Genomic DNA, 16,383 nt, shown 5'->3' with positions numbered 1-16,383 from the left:
GGCAGCGGCTTAACCCACTGAGCCACCCAGGCGCCCCAATAAATAAGATCTTTAAAAAAAAATAAAATACTGAAGCTCTCTAAGCAAGAAAACTGAGACCAAGTTAAATGAGACTCTTTCTTGCTGCTCACCTTGGCTATGTTCTTTCATTTATTTCATTGTCCATTTACTTGAGAAGCTCCTGGCAGGACCTGTGGACACGGATGGCTGTTTATTTCAGAAGTCAGATGCCTGGCCACTGTATCTTAGAATCCCAGGAAGGTAACGACTTGGGGAAAAACTCTGCACCGATTGTGAAAAACCCACTTGTAACTTAGAATCGCAGCACCCTGACAGCAGCCCCCCCTCACCCCCTCACCCCCGGAGCCCTCACAGGCAGACAGAAATGGTGTCGTAGTGTGGAAACAACCTGTCAGAACTGCCTTGGTTCTGAGGTTCCATGATTGGTTTTGACACTGGGTGGAGATGATCAAAAGCCCTTAAAAATCAGCCGTGGAGGGAAGTTCCATTGTCTTTTGTCTTTTCCAGCACAGGGTTTCCCTGCTGCCCCCTGCTAGGATAGAGAGGCTGTCAGCACCAGGGCTCCTAGCTCAGACTTTTAATAGAGGGGGAAAAAAAAGAACCCAAACACTGGATTTTGAATCTAAGTTCTAAAAACAAATTAGAACATTTTTATTCTATATAATAATGGATCCTAAATGTCCATTATCAGAATCTCTTGATCATATGGTACTTTCCAAAAATAACAGTTCCAGGAGCCCAACCCAGTAGAGTCTGAATCCCTGGTCCTGGGGTCAAATTTGGCCATCTGAAATTTTAATGACCTCCCAGATGATTCTAATGATTGGCCAAATTAAAGACACAGAGATTTAGTTATTTTTTTTAAACCAAATATTTTTAAATGCATCCCTAGAGATTCCACGAGAACATATGCTTGCATTTTCAATATTCTAATTCCAATACCAAGTCACACTATCTCTTTCCAGTGTCTTGGAATGGTTAGTCTGTGTTTAAAATTATGGCAAATATGGCCCTGCAGAAAGGTTACATTTCATTACATTTTTACTAAAATTGCTGAGTAACTTAATAGATGAAAAAGGAGTTCATAATTCTATTTTAATAACACTCCAGAATGTATCCTATTATTTCAAGGGGTGCTGTGAAATTTTCAAAATGAAAATTCTTTGAGTTCACTTGAATTTCTAAAGTCTGAAAACCACTGCTTTCGATTCAAGGCAAGAATGGAAGGTCTTTCCTCCACTGCCTCTTCTAACCACTCTCCCAGCCTCCCTCCATCTCCAAAGGCACTCCAGTGAAGGAGAAGCTCTCATGGGCATTCTTTTTCCATTGAGGTCCGGTCAGGAAAATAGATACCACACTAGGTGTTTTAACAGAGAGAATTTGATATGGGAAATTTTTTGCAGATGTTGGAAAGCTCGAAAACAGCACAAAGGAACACTAAGATAACAGAGTTAGGTGGCCAGCGGCTTTCTACTCTTGGGGAAGAAGCTGGAATTTCCAGAGCTGGAAGTTGGGGGAGGGCCCCATGGAGGTGGGACCCAGGGCTTAGGGTAGGGCCCTGACAAGCCACTGTTGGTATGTGGGTGCTTTGAGGAGAGGCCTCTTGGATTTGGAGCTCTGACTCAGAAGGGGGCCCCTACCTAGAGCCGCAGCTACCTCACCTCAGACTCCAATGAGGCTCTGCGAGTGTGGAGAGAAGGTGAAGACAGCAACGAATTACTGCCAAGTGAAAGGCCACTGATAGGGTGGTATCTAGAAACAGCCCACAGAAAGGAAGAAGGAAAAGCCCTATCCCTTCCTCCTGCTGCCCAGTCTCTCTCAAGTGTATCCCAAAGGGAAGCCAGATGAACTAAAGAAAAATGTGCTCTCCAGGGTCTTGGCCCTGCACCACAAAGTGGAGTAGAGTAGGGAAGGTTTGGAGCTGGGGGATAGCATGGTAGTCAAGCACAGCAACAAACAATCTCTTTTTCTTTTTTTAAGATTTTATTTATTTACTTGACAGACAGAGATCACAAGTAGGCAGAAAGGCAGGCAGAGAGAGAGAGGAAGGGAAGCAGACTCCTCGCTGAGCAGGGAGCCGGATGCGGGGCTCCATCCCAGGACCCTGGGATCATGACCTGAGCAGAAGGCAGAGGCTTTAACCCACTGAGCCACCCAGGCGCCCCAACAAGCAATACCTTTTGAGTCGAGAGCCGTGAAACTTGCATTGGCAGGAACAAGTTTAAAAGTTTTTGTTTCCAAAACAAACTGGTCAAATAATTTTTTTTTGATGGTCAAATAATTTTCAGAAAAGTATAATCCACTCTTGAAGTGTCACAATGCCCATTAGTATATTAAAGGAACTGAAAAGTCTTGCAGTAAATAAACCTGCTTTATTTTGTTTAATTAGCTATTCCTAAAGTGTGTTTAGTGCGAATGCCTTATTTTTTCAGATATAAGATTCTACAGAACATACAAACTGGATTGTAAATGCTCTTCTAAAAAAAAAAAAAAGGCACTACTTAAGTCTAAACTGCTTTCTTATCTGTTAGTGTTTAAAGCTGGGGAAAAAAAGGACACATCCAAGTGAAAAAGGAAGACAAATAGAATTCTATCTGTAAAGGATTAGATCTATTTCTCTTTCATGTTTCCTGATATCTGTAAAAGGAACATCCTCCTCCGCCTTTAAGCAAACTGTTAGGAAAAGAATTCCTCACTCAACCCCCAGAACACTCACTATGACTAGTAACAGAAACCACCAGCTTCAACAAAATCTGAAGGAGACAGGGGAGTGTTGCAGGAAACTGTATGAATCATCTCAAGAGCCCTGGGATACCAACTGCTCTTAAATACACAGGGTAGCTGGAAAATTACCCCAGGGGCAAAGAACAACTCTGTATTTAAGCTGATAAAAAGAAACTCTATTCCTTTTAGGATTATGGTTATTTCTACCCTGCCCATGTCTGCCTCTGGCTGGAAGAGGCATCTGACTGTAACCCCGGACACAGACTGAGTGTGAAGCACAGAATACAGCACGGTAAACTTTGGGAGTGGGTCTGAGGCCACCATGTGGCAGATACAGATGAGTGGGGAGAAAAGTTTGTCTGCAAAGGTGGGTGCTGAGAGAAAAGGAACAGCCAAGGATGGAGGGAGAGGGAAGGAAAGAGAAAAAGAGAGGCGGGGGGAGCGGGGGAGGAGGCCAAGGAAGAGAAGGAGGAAGCGAAGGAGGAGGAGGGTAGGGGAAGAAGAACGGAAAGGAGTGGGGAATGGAAAGACGGTGGGAGAGAGGAAGGAAAGTATTAAAAATAACTGCCTGATGAGTTTCCTTGGGGATTGACTCTAAATTACCCCTATTTAACTAGAATATTTCATTCCAAAACACCACAATGTCCAACTAATATGAGTGTCTCCTCAAGTTATGCTAATCTGGCTTTTACCTTTGAGCTGGATTTTGTTCATGAAGACAGCTGATTCTTGTCTGGAAATCTGGAAATTTCTTAAGCAAAAGCAGTTTAAATTAATTCTATCTATTCCATTCCTTATCCTAAAAACAGGTCCCAAAATGTTCCAAGCAACTGACTGTGAATGTCAGTAGCCACCACATGACTTGAGCACACTTCCTTTCATCATGACATGCTACCTACAGATCTGACATGATATTAAATCATAATAGGATACGATATTAATACCCAATTCTGGTTCTGAGAAAGTTTTTCTGTCCCACTCATTTAGAAGCTGATCAGTTGAGACAGAAGACTCTGATAGTTGTGTCTCCAACAACAACGTGACAAAGGACAGACGTTCTTGGGACAGAGAAAGGAGAAACCAAGCCTAGTCAAAAATGTACAATTCTAGGGATTAAAATCTACAAAGGGACCTATCTGGCTCAGTTGGTAAAGTGTGTGACTCTTGACCTCAGGGTTTTAAGTTTGAGTCCCATGTTGGGTATAGAGATTAGTTAAATATAAAGCATTTTTAAAAATAAAATAAAATAAGATCTCTTATTCACATCTTAGCAGACACAGTCTCCTTCTGAAATTAGATTTCTTTCACTTTATCTGGCTTCACTTCATAGCCAAAACAACATTTCTGAATATTGCCACAAACCGCAGTCCCCTTTGAAGGTGACATACAAAGGGTTGTTTCTATCCTATTTGTATTCTCTTGCCTTAAAGAACACCACAACCTTCACCTCCTAAATTCACTGGTTTTCTCTTGCTTCTCTTTTATTTGGTTCTCACTCTTTCCACCCTTTTGGAATTAGTCTGCTTTCCAAACCTGACTTCAGCTGGAATACAAATTTGAACTTCCCTTTGCTCACTGGCCTGGAGTTGAAGGCTAGCAGCTGTGCCCCTTCCCAGTGAGCCTTGCTCATGGAGACCCAGCACACGTAAGAAGGAATATTTTGGAAAATAACATGGAGTCCCCTCTTACCCATAAGCAGAACTCTGGTCTGGGTTATTTCATAAGTAAAATATCCTGCAAAAGAACACACAAATTAACCCCTTGATAAATTACCCCAGAAAAAATTACCCTTAGTAAATATTTTAGTAGTGTTTGTTTCTTCTCCTTAATAGTTTTAAAATTTTATAATCTATTTCTGAAGTTTTTAGGGTCTAAGAAATTGATTATGATTACTGTTAATGATTCTGGATTGCTTCTTCATGTTCCTTGTAATTTAGAACTGTGAGTTCGTGTTTGGTGGCACTTTATCTAGAGGAATCCTGAGCAGTGTTGAAAATATGTCTTTCTAGAGAAGACTTTTGGTTATTTTTATTGAGAGCATGGGCATTGTTATTAGCCTGAGGTTGTTTTTATTTGTTAGAGAATGTAGGTCTTTCAGAAGGTGTAAATTCAAACCTCAAATTTGAGTGAGGGGAGCCTAAGGTTTTCAGATTTTTCTTCATAGTCTCAGGATTTTCCTTCCTTTCCCCCTTCCCCATTAGATCAGGCTAAACAAAAGAATTTGCCTTAAACCTGCCTTTGGGAGAAGCTAAACATTTTCAGTTCTCTTTCACAGATAAGTCTCGTCATTCAAGTGTTCTTTACAGTCTTTGATCCAAATTTCTGCCCTTCATAGACCCAAAAATGTGTCTCCTGTACTTTCATAGCCATTAAAACTCAAACACATTATTAACAAGACTGGTAAAGGGGCACCTGGGTGGCTCAGTGGGTTAAAGCCTCTGCCTTCAGCTTGGTTATGGTCTCGGGGTCCTAGGATAAAGTCCTGCTTCCCCTTCTGTCTGTGCCTGCCTCTCTGCCTGCTTGTGATCTCTCTCTGTCAAAATAAATAAATGGAATCCTTAAAAAAGAGAGAGAGAGACTGGTAAAAAAATAAATCCAGAAAAGTCAAGAAGTCATTTCTGAAAATGGATTTGCTTAGTAACCACTTTTGATCCCTTATAGACTTATATCTTCTTAGGTAAAATGAAAAGATTTGTGCAGTTATCTGCTAGCCTCTATCAACAGAAACAATCAATATGGAGAGTGCAGCACCCCTTTCTGAACACCTCTCACAAATATTGTTCCTAAGTTTTCTGGTACTCTCCAAAACAAAACAGATATAATGAATGCTTCCTTATGAGAAAGGTTCTTTGGAATCAGCTTTGAGAAAGAAGAAAGAAAGACAGAAAGGGAAGGAAGGAAGGAAGGGAGATTCTTTTCTTTTTTTAAAAAGATTTTATTCATTTATTTGACAGAGAGAGATCACAAGTAGACAGAGAGGCAGGCAGAGAGAGAGAGAGAGGAAATCAGGCACCCCGATGAGCAGAGAAACTGATGGAGGACTTGATCCCAGGACCCTGGTATCATGACCTGAGCTGAAGGCAGCGGCTTAACCCACTGAGCCACCCAGGTGCCCAGGAGGGGAGATTCTTATCCGCAAAGAAATCTATGCTCTTCCTGGGAAAATCAGGATTTAGACCTTAAATCTAAGATTTAAAACTCTCTCCATTTTCAATTTTTCTTTGGCTTGACTTAAATGGAAATCTTTGAGTGGGAAAATTATAAGACCATGTCTTTATAACTCTAAAATTAACTTTCAAATTGATCAATTTAATCAAACTCAACCATCCATTAAATATATATATATACATATACATACACACACACACACACACACACACACACACACACACACACACTGAGTAAGATTATTTAGAAAAGAATTATTTTGAAAAATTGCCTAGGGTAATGCAAATCTCATATGCTGGATAAAATATCCATAAGCCCTTATGAATTTGAAAACTATTAACAATTCAATTGCTGTCATAATTTTACAGATCTTCTTAGGAATGGTATTACTTAGCCTTTCTTGGGCATCTATTTTACTGATTACCAATACAGAGAGTATTTGGATCTAGCCTAAATTCTTCCTTCTGCAAATCAAACATATTTCCTCTTGTTCTACTCTTAATGGAGACCAGATTCTTACATAATAACCCTTCATCTTCTTGAAGACTCACCCTCTCAGCCATGCATTCCACTGCATTGTCTTAGTTACCCAGCCGCCATGGAGGATATCCTGAAGGGAAAAGTTCAAGATCAAACGAGATGACTCTCCTCATGAAAGAGCAAATACAATTTTCTCCTTTCTAGTTTTATTAACAGTGAAAATTTCTCTTCAAATAACACTCTAAAGCCAAACGTGCACAGAAAATATATCACTTTTAAATCCCACAGAGGCTTGAAAATGTTACTATAGTAAACATTTTTCAACTAACGCTGTTTGTAGAAAAATTATAGTCTGTGTTTTTCTGTCATCAGAATGTGGCAGATTCTCTAATGACTCTGTTTGCTCTACAAACACAATAATTCAGACTGTTTCTGGCACAAATTATATTGTTCAAGGGTAAACTTTCATTCTGTATCTCCCTTTAACTCTGCTTTCAAGGTGAGGTAGAACCCAGCGTTAATCAATTCAAAATCAATCAATCTGGGTAATTAAATTCTATGCCCTTCATTCACCATCTACCTATATCCCTGCTCTTTCCCAGCTCCACCCCAAATACATGCATAAATATAAAGCCTTTTACTCTCAATAATTGGTTCTTATGTCTGACATATACTGTATATTCATACATTTTCCCCATATAGACCCTCTCTTTATAGGTCTATTAATCCTAGAGAGTAACCGTGTATTTATAAGATCATTACAAAGAACAAAAGGTAAAACCATCAATAGTAAGTATACAATTGCTACTTAAGTACTTCTCACAACCAAAGATTTCCATTAGGTACTTTAAATAAGTTACCATATTTCATTCCTTTAGGAACCTGTTATGAGTTGAATTGGATTCCTTCCAAAAAGATACATTAGAATCTTAACTCCTAGGACCTCAAAGTGTGATCTTACTTGAACATAGGATCTTTACAGGGATAAGAGGGTTAAAGTGAGGTCATTAGGATGGGTCCTAACCCATTAGGACGAGTATGATTATAGAAGGGGGGAAATTTGGACACAGAGACATACATATGGGGAGAACACCACGTGAATATAAAGACAGACATCCACAGTCTGAGGAGCAAGTCCTGGGACACATGCTTCCTTCAGAGCCCTCAGAAGAATTCAACCTTGCCAATACCTCAATTTCAAACTTGCAAACTCCAGAACTGTGAGAGAATAAATTTCTGCCATTTAAGACACCCAGTTTGTGATACTATTTTACAGCAGCCCTTGAAAACTGAAGCACAACCCTACAATTTAAGTCTTAGGCTTTTTTTGTAAATAAGGAGACTGAGGACTAGGAAGATTAAAGACCTTCCCCAGAGTCACACTGGCAGTAAGAGCTGGGCTGTCACTTAACAAAGATCTGCTTTGCTCGAAAGCCTGGGTCCTTTCCTCTATATCACACTGTCTCCCAATTTAAGTTGTTGGCTACTTTTTTTCATCTATGTATCTAAGAAAGCACCCACAAACACACACATTGTATATGGACTTACAGACTATACCTAAAATAGTATAGTCAAGGTATTTCTATACTGTTTTTCCTGAGGAGAACTTGCTGAAGACCATTTCACCATGTTTCAGGAGTTACTACAGAAAGCTTAAGACGTAGAAGAATCATTGACCTGGTCTGGGAAAGGCAAGATTATTCACTGGTGCTAAGGGCATCAGTCACCTTGCTCTGGACATTAATTGGCAATTGAAAAGTCATGAGTGGGAGGTTATTAGGATGGTGGGAGACTTTGTCCTTTCCTGATGAACTGAGGTTGGATATGGGGAATACAAGGAAATCTTTGATTAATTTTCCTGGGACAGAGCCCCAATTCAAGTTGGGAGGGACGCGTAGTAAGATACCCAGAGAGCAAGTGGTTAAAAAACAAATATCTGAGAGGAAAGAAGAATTTCCCAACTTTAACAGCTCCTCCAGCCAAACTCTGGACCAATGGCCAGCTATGCCAAGAAAGGAGCTATTGCCTATGGAGGAGTGGATTGTCCACTCCATGAAGTGTCTGGCCAAGGTGGCAAATGGGGACTGAATTTCAGGCTGCATTCCCCCTACCAAGCCGTCTGCCATGGAGTTGTTCTGTGCCTTGTTAGCAAAAGGAGCATCCTTTCCTAATCCAAACAAAGGCATTGTAAATGTTACCTGTGGCCCAAGAAATCATTACCTCAACATCAGAGCATTTATATCAGACCCTCAGATCACTCCTCTGTTCTGGGGAGTAGAGCAGAGCTTGTTGGTTATTGTAGAATCAGAAAGTAGTAGTATATAAACATAATAGTTTTATGTTTTTGAGACTTTCTTTTAAAGTTTTTGGTGGTGTTGCTATTATGGCAGAGTTTCCATTTTTCAGCTAAAGAACTAAAGAAATACAATTCTTACTCTTCCTTTTTTCAGATTAAATTTTGAAGTGCTGGGGCTCACCAGTTGGTTAGATCTTCATATGAGGCCCAGCTCTGCTGTGCAAATTGGGCCAATTTGCAATTTCCTCACTGGAAAATGCAAGTTTGTTCATTCACCCAACATATACTTTTTAGGTGGCTACTATGTGCCTGGTATTGTTTTAATATTCCCAGGGCAAGGTCCATATTCTCATGGAGATTAAATTCTAGATTGGGGGGGGGGGCTCCTGGGTGGCTCAGTGGGTTAAGCCTCTGCCTTCGGCTCATGTCATGATCTCAGGGTCCTGGGATCGAGCCCCACATCGGGCTCTCTGCTCAGTGGGGAGCCTGCTTCCCTCTCTCTCTCTCTCTGCCTGCCTCTCTGCCTACTTGTGATCTGTCTGTCAAATAAATAAATAAAATCTTTTAAAAAATTCTAGATTGGGGTGGGAGGAAAGGGAAAAGACAGACAAGAAGCTAAAATATATGTATAATTTAATAGACAAATTTCTCCCCTCACAAATACATCAGTATGAATTTCTCTTTTGCATTCCTTGGTATCCTCTCAGAGCCATTTATCTATCAAGTAGTGGGGGAGGAGATACAGTAATGGAGTTGGAATACAAAATGATTTAAAGAGTATTTAGTTGCTAACATCCAAATAGGACCTCTAAATCCGCAGCCGGATAGTAATCTGTGAAACCCAGGTGTTTTTTAGCAAACCCAATCAGGAAGACTGACTGATGAGATTATAGAGTTTTACATATACCTGGAGTAATGAGGAGGAGGATATGAGGTGGAGGAAGTTGAAAGTCCCAGTGAGAAAGGGGAGGAGAAGAGGAAGTCATACAGCAGTGTTTTTGTTCTCTGTGCTCATTTCCTTGGGCAGAACCTCAAACACCTGCATGGGTGTGGAGAAGCTGGAGGACATCCGGGTTTGAGGCTCACTCCCACAGATGCAGCACAGGAAGGCTCCCAGATAGGGTTGCCAGATAAACTACAGAAAGTCCAGTCAAATTGGAATTTCAAATAAACAATAAATAATTTTAATGTAAGTACCCTCCACCCCAGGAATATTTGGAATATACTTCCACTGTTTTGTTTTGTTTTTTCCCCCCACAGTTTATCTGAAATTCAAATTTAGCTGGGCTTTCTGTATTTTTATTTGTGAACTCTGGCAGCCCTACCTCAGGAGAACTTTTAGCTTGGGGTCCCTGCCCCCACTGGCATGGAAGTGATGGCTCAGGAGTGTTGATAGCTAGACCTAAGGAAGTATTCTTTAAAAAAATATAATAATAATATTTTACTTATTTGAGAGAAAGAATGCTAAGGAGAGCAAGAGAGAGCACAAGTTGGGGGTATGGAGAGGGAGAAGCAGATTCCCACTGAGGAGAGACCCTGCCGAGGGGCTCGGTCCCAGGACCCAGAGATCATGATCTGAGCAGAAGACACATGCTTAACTGACTGAGCCACCCAGGCACCCCCCAAAGGAAGAATTCCTGTTCCACATGTAAAGCTCTTGGATTGACCTTGAACATAGTAGTCTCTCAATAAATACTTAATTAATTAGTTAATTAATTAAAACCCAATCAATTTTGCCTTCTGGTTATTACCATATCTAACCAGAAGTTGATTATAACTTAATACTATATGAAACTACCAGTGAGCATAAATCATATTTTAAAAAAATTAATGTGAGAATTAATACCCACTCTAAATGCACATGTGCTTTATTATTCCAGTCTCACAAAGCATATGAAAACCACAGCTGTTGATAATGTTTTTGATTTGCCAGATCCTGTAACAGTCCACTTACTTTGCCTTGAACATGGCATTTGTACCACATTAAAATTTGGCAAGCTTAATCTTTGCTAACCACTGGCAAATGTGAACATGCTATAAAACATAAAAATATATTTCAGCCAAAGCCATTATCAGGTATATATTTGTTTGGATTTGACTAAGAACCTCTAATTTGTTCATGTGTACTTGGCATCTTTACATTCTTTGTGGTGATTATGCTTGCAATGAATATATTACATGCTTAACAGTCAACTAGAGCTCTCAGTGCAATGGAGGAGGAAGGGAGAGAGAAGAGGAAGAAAGTTCTATTTCATTTCTGTTGGAGTGAGAATGAACCTCCATAAACTCTTAGAGAAAACTCTTCCATTGGCCACTCTTGTCCATCCGCCAATCCGACCTGCCCCCCACTAAAAATATTTTTGAGTAGTTTGTGTATTCTCTTTCATATGACTATCTTAAGAGAATCTACCTTTGTATGTATCTGGCCAACAAGCCTCAGAAAAAAATTATGTTTTCTGGCTATTGACCAACACAAAACTCAAGAAAACCTTCATCTCTAATATTCAAACCCAATGGAGTTCTTCAGTCTGGAAATCCACACCACCCCTAAAGGCAGAAGAGGTGTAGGTGGGATATGATCTTGAGATTACTGTTCTGATTTGCTCACCCACTCATTTAGACAAAGACAGCTAGAGCATCATCATAGTCCCTCCCCAAAGGACATCATAGAAAAATTTTCATCAGGCCCCCATCTATGCACGTTCCCAAAATTTTAATCACCTCAAAACCTTTCATATATGGCATCTCGTATTTATCTCAGGACATGTTGTAAAGTAGGAAAGGTGGGAATTATGTAATTATTATTTTCATTGCGCAGAATCTATGGGAAAGGAAACGTTTCATGGCAGGACCAAAATTAACATCCATTTAATTTAGCTTTCTATCCATGCCTACCTTTCAGTATCTTAGTGAACCACACTGTATGAATTTTTTCCAGTGCCCTGAAATGGACACATGTAACGAAAGAGGAACACTGAAGATAAATGTACCCACATCCCTGGTTTAAGTTGGATTTAGTTCTATCAAAGAAACACAACAAATCCACCCTCCCAGACAAACTAAAGCAAAACAGAGAAAGAGCTCCTTTGCCTAAAAGTGATTACTCATTCATATATTCAGTACCGAGCTTCTACTAAATTCTAGGTGCTATCTTTGACATTGTTTACTTCACAGAGTGAGTGAGCTAACAAGAACTACTTATCACAAGGCCTGACATGTGGGAGGTAACCAATAACAGCAAATTTCCTTCCTCCTCAAATTCTTATCCTTGAATTAATCAATCAAAATCAATATGCAAACTGTAGAAAACGATCTGCTTCCAATCCAGTATCAGGGTTTAAACCCTCCCTCTATGCAGATGCATACTGTGGCGTTTGGGCCTGAGCTATTAAGCCAGGGAGACTAAAACACACTCTGACAGCATCACGATTTGTGATTCTTGGCTTGCCATTTTGTGTTGTAAAAGAGGAGAGGAAAAGGCAGTCAAGTGTTCTAGTATTAATGGGCTGTATCCATAAACACACACACACATACACACTTCTGGAAAGCTGTGTTCTTAATCTAGGCAATAGATTTGTAATTGAAAATAAGCATTTACTATCTTCTCTGGCTGTTTGACCAAATGTAACTTTTATGTACAAGCAATTTATATAAAGAAACATAACCTTGAAACCAACACTTTCTGCTCCATCTTGCATCCTTTTTACCTCTCTCTCTTTTTAAGATTTAGTTAGAGAGAGAATGAGAGAGTGCACATATGTGGGGGGAGGGTCAGAGGGAGAGAATCTTCAAGCAGACTCCCCACTGCCAACTGGGGACCCCATCTCAGGGCTTGATGCCACAGACCCATGAGATCATGACCTAAGCCCAAACCGAGAATCCAGCACCCAACCGAGTCACCCAGAAGCTCCTTGCATCCTATTTTCTATTTCTATTTGCTCCCACCTGCCCCCCCTCCCCCCACTTGGCTCCCAAGACTAGGTCATATATGGGGGAGAAACCAATCTGAGGCATTATCAGCTTTTACCTTTCAGTGGCTTTCATGATATATGCCAATTGCCACCACTCTATTGATTATGTAGCAATCTACACTAATTCCTGAGACATCCAGGGTGAACAGATTCTTGTATAAACACAGATATAAAACTGGTTGCTGGTCTAACAAGGTATTTAAAGGACTCATCTCTGACCTCTACTGGTCATCTTATTAAAATACAACATCTACCATTCTTTCAGAAGTACTTTCACACCTTCATGCACTCATTTAACAAATGAGTACCAGGCACTGTCTAAGGAAGGACGGTAAACAAAAGAGATTAAAAACAAAAAACAAAAACAAAAACAAAAAACCCTTCCTTCTTAAAATTCAACAGGGGAGACATCTAACCTACATTCATAAATAAATTGTAGAGTATTTTGGAAGGTAAATAAAAGCACTGTTATGAGTGCTTTTAAAAGGAGAAAAGATAAATCAGGTAAAGGGAATCAAAAGCACTGCAAAGGCAGAGCCAGAGAAGCAATTTGCAAAATTAAATCAGATGCCCGGACTAAGTGTCAGAGAGTAGAATGAAGCAGACTTGAAGGAGGTGAGAACCTCAGCAGCTTAAGACCTAACACATAGGTTCTCAAATAAGTTAAATTAAACATCACCCCAGGAGCAGGGTTCTTTTTTACATAGTTTCCAGAGAGATTTTCAAGTCAGCCTGATTTGTGTTCAAACCTGGTATTGGTCAGCTTTTGCTGCAGTAACCAAATTCTCAGTGGGCTTACAAAACAGTATTTATTTTTGCTCACGTTTTATGAGGACTGCAGGCTGTGGGTCAGCCTTAACTCTGACGAGTCAGCTTATCTGGCTTCAGCTCAGCTCCATGTGTCTTCTCATTCCAGAAGCCACAACTGAAGCAACAGACACTCTCTAAGCTATGTTGCTCTCACGGAGGAAGCAAGGCTGAAATACACCTAGTCAGACCACAAAACTTAAAGCTTCTGCTCACATGTGGCAGATATCAAGTCCATTCATATTCTGTTGACCTAAGAAAGTTGAATTGGCCAAGCCCCAAGTCAATATGGACAGGAGAGTATCTCTATGGCTTGTACATAAAAGTATGGCAAGGGCAAAGAGGGAATGCATAATTGTGAACAAATAATATAATATAACTTTAATGAGTTCCTCAACATCTCTGAATCGTAGCTTGTCCATCTGTGAAACAGAAATAAGAACAGACTATCTGTAAAGAATAAATGAGATATTTCTAAATGTATTTATTATAATAACAGGATTATGGTAAGGGATCAATTATTATGTTTTTGTCTTCTTCCAAAGGTGGCATCATCACTCTGGCCCAATCTGTTGGAGGTTGAAAAGGCTATGAGACTGTGTTAGAAAATTAAGAAGCATGGAATTCAAGAAATCTGGATTCAGTTCTTCCTCCAAATCCTGAATGAATTACTAATCTATAAAATGAGGCAGTGGTCTAAATAATCTCTAAATTTCCTTTCTGCTAAAGATCTGCAATATGAAATGTGTACAGCAGGTGGTTTGTCTCTAGAGCCACTGTTTAGTTCTAACACAAGGTGGCGCTAGACAACAACTTAATGAAAGCAGACAAAGGCTTTTTTGTGGTGAAGACTGGAGAGTTCTAAACTATTATTTTCTTCTTATAGATTGTTATAAAACAGAACTCTTGTTATAAAACAGCCTCAGAAAGCATCATTTTGAGGAAATGGCATCCCAAACAAAAATAAACATTCTAGTCCTGGGACCTTGTACTTTGGGAGAGGACCACAGGAACCTAGCGACTGCCCCAGGCAATTTCTAGGGTTTGACTTGGGAATTTGTCAGCTTCTTTTTTTCTTAGCAGAAGGATGAGATACTCTGAGCTGTGATTTAGGATGATACATCCAGTAGCCATGTTACGGGAGCAAGGAGTGTCTATCAAGGGGGAGAATTATTTAGGAGACTCATAACAGACCAGAATCCACATACAAGGATCTGAAATAGAGTAGTAGGAGTGAGCATAGACATGGTAAGATGCTACAGTGAAAGAATCTTTAGAACTTGGCAACTATTTAATAAAGAATTCTTGGGGTGCTTGGGTGGCTCAGTCAGTTTAGCATCTGCCTTCAGCTCAGGTCATGATCCCAGGGTCCTGGGATGGAGCCCCATATTGCATCAGGTTCCCTGCTCAGTGCGGAGCCTGCTTCTCCCTCTCCCTGGCTCTAGCTCATGCTCTGACTATCTCTCTCTTTCTCTCAAATAAATAAATAAAATCTTTTACAAAAAATAAAAAAAGAAAGAAGATTTAAGTAGGAAAAGTCGTTTTGAAAGATGACTATTAGAAAACTAGGTAAATGGTAGAGTCACTGACAGAAAGTGGCAGAATGACTCTGAGTTATCAGTATTGTTGTTATTCCTGTACTTCTCATAAACAGAGAAGAAACCATGAGTGTTTCTGCCTATTAGGTACTGAGGCCACCCTCTGGTATGCAAACGCTGGTCCTAAAAGGGCCAGACTTGCCTGCTGTGGAGAGCATTGAAAGGCTCCCACATGACAATTGGTGTTTCCTTAAAAGATGGTTTTTTACCCATTTTATTGGTGGTTATTTAAAATCTTGAGGCATTTCTCTATTGATAATGAAGAAAGCTGGGCATGTAAGGCAGGGGGTATATGGAAAATCTGTCTTTTGCTCAATTTTGCTGTGAACTTAAAAAATGCTCTAAAAAATGAAATCTATTTTTTAAAATCCTAGAGGATTCTGGAAAGATGGTAGAGTAGGAAGCACTGAGCATCTGTCCCCTCTACTAGGCACTGGTGAAATTAGTCTTATGTAACTATTTTGGAACTCCGGACAGTATACTGAAAGCTTTTAATGTCTGGGGGAAGACTTGGACAGTTAATTTGGTCTCCGTTGTGGGCCTTAGCACAGTAGCAGCTACTCATTCCCCACCCCCAGCCATGAGGCAGGCAGCTGTTCACACGCTCCTTAAGCAGCTTGCATACAACTTGCAGGAGCTATGATAGGCAAAAAGGGACCTATCCTCCAAATATCAGGGATCTGTGCTCTGATCACTGATTGCTGCTTCTGATCACAGAGGTGCAGACAAAGAGGCAGGCAGCCATTGTTGTTGCACCTCCCCCCATTAAGCAAATCTCTCCCCATCTGGGTGAAATGACATCCAGGAGACTTAAAGGGTTAGCACTCTTTCTATACCCCTTTCATTTTCCTTTCCCCCTCATAGTAGTCAGACAGTGAAGACCAGAACATTAAAAAACAACTGTATATATAGGGAAACTCAGAAAGTAACCAGGCACCCAGAGAAAGGCTTAGAAAAGATCTAAGAAGACCTTAAATTTATATCTTGGCCCAGAGACTGCCTACAGAATCAAAAACAAAAACAATAAACAAATACAATAAAAACAACAGCAACAACAAAAACAGTAAACCCTGGAAAAGGAGGAGAATCTGATTTTCAGGGTTACCACATTATTAGAGTCAAATGTTCAATTTTCAACAACAAAACAAAACACAAGGCATACAAAGAAACAAGCAAGATCAAAAGAAAAAAAATATATCTTTAGAAACTGACCCTAAAGGATGCCTAGGTGGCTCAGTTGGTTAAGCCACTGCCTTCAGCTCGGGTCATGATCCAAGGATCCTGGGATCGAGTGTCGCATGGAGCTCCTTGCTCAGTG

Source organism: Lutra lutra, chromosome 2, assembly GCF_902655055.1.
Source record: "Lutra lutra chromosome 2, mLutLut1.2, whole genome shotgun sequence".
Classification (NCBI taxonomy): Eukaryota; Metazoa; Chordata; class Mammalia; order Carnivora; family Mustelidae; genus Lutra; species Lutra lutra.
The sequence above is the reverse complement of the archived record's forward strand: the minus strand, read 5'-3'. Positions refer to the sequence as shown.